Raw genomic sequence first — 257 nt, forward strand, 5'->3', positions numbered from 1 at the left:
CCCTTCATGGGCGGGCCGCGGGGGGGGGGAGGCTTACGGCGTCGCGGTGCTTGATGGGAGAAGTAGTCCCCGGAGCGGCTGCATGCGTGGGGTGTCGACTTCGGGAGGACTGCGACTCCCAGGGTTCCCCGCGGCGGCGGCTTTCCGGCTGCTGTGAATATGTATCAGAATGTTAATGACAAGCCGCTGCTAAATTTGGTCAAAGGAGTCACTTCGGCAGAGCGTGCCGTGGGAGCGGTGCGGAGCGGCGGCTGGGC

The sequence above is a fragment of the Parus major genome, chromosome Z (genome assembly GCF_001522545.3).
Source record: "Parus major isolate Abel chromosome Z, Parus_major1.1, whole genome shotgun sequence".
In the NCBI taxonomy this organism is placed as follows: Eukaryota; Metazoa; Chordata; class Aves; order Passeriformes; family Paridae; genus Parus; species Parus major.